Source organism: Mchenga conophoros, linkage group LG12 (genome assembly GCF_057382185.1).
Source record: "Mchenga conophoros isolate Kocher_MC1m ecotype Shallow Benthic linkage group LG12, M_conophoros_male_GT1.1, whole genome shotgun sequence".
Classification (NCBI taxonomy): domain Eukaryota; kingdom Metazoa; phylum Chordata; class Actinopteri; order Cichliformes; family Cichlidae; genus Mchenga; species Mchenga conophoros.
In genome coordinates this window covers 91,664-92,895 of record NC_140537.1, presented here as the reverse complement: position 1 = coordinate 92,895, position 1,232 = coordinate 91,664, and positions in this window count along the sequence as shown.

Here is a 1,232-nt window from a genome sequence, read left to right as displayed (position 1 = left end):
TTTGTTCTGGGTAATTAGCTTTCTAAAAGGCAATGTGGAGAAAGCTAAGAATAAGGAGAAAATCCATATTTGGCGTTTTGTTTGTGATTGAAAAAAATCTTCACATAGTGTGTAATCTTAAGCTTATTTCTAAAAACATATTTTAGTTACATGGAAATCTTTTGCGAGATAACTGATAATTAGTCAATATGTACAGTATACTTTCATGCTTTATTTTTTAATTGTGTGATGAGTGCCAGTTCACTCGAGGTCTGGGCAAAACTGTTGCGAAGCCACAAATACCTTTGAGAATACTTTTTGTTAGTGACATCCTTAGTTCAGCTGTTTTCTATAGTTGCATTGCTGTAGTGCATGTGATTTCATTATTATACTAAATGTTACTTAAAATTGTGATTGTTATGGCTCTAATTGCCTCTAGACTATTGTTTTTTTATGATGTACACCTATGTATCAGGTCTACATGACTAAATTTGTGTTTTGTACATTTAATCGATTTTCAAAATGCTACAAAAAACATTCAAAATTCCCTAAAAGTGCAAGTTTTAAAATGCCTAATTATTTGTTATTTGATAATGGCTTTAGCAGTCATAGGTTATGACTGAAAGTATGGTTGTATTCATTCTGTATTTTCTCTGCAGTTAAAGTTAATAAAAACTGAATGGAAAGAATAATAGCTTGGTTTTGTGTTAATTGTACTTGAACCATTTGGTGCAATCGGTTTCCCCAATTGGATTAAGTTGTTTAAATACAACTATTTAAGTTAATTTAACTTAATTTGAATATGAGCATGTAACACTTTAAATAAGTTTGAATAAATACAGCATCTTAGTACAAGAAATTTAATGGTTTAAGTTGAAACATACTAAATACAATGAGTAAATAAACATAATGTATTTGAGTTACATTATCATATTTGCTTTGGGTTCTTGGGACTCTAATAAAGTACTTAAATAACCCCAAACTGTTTAAGTTATAAAACTTGAATCAATTGGTGCAATCGGTTTCCCCAAATCATTTGAGTTAACTTAACTTGTCAGGTTTTACAGTGTAGGCTTAATATTTACTGAATACAATAATGGATTTCTATAAATTTTAATCAGATGAAAACTTTGGTTGTAAGATTCAGATAATTATTTAGTAAAAGCAAAACATTTTAAATGAGAATAAGAAAGAAAAGTATTTCTTTGTGCCCACCTTTCCCTGTTAATGCCCTACATGCCCCCCTGGCAACA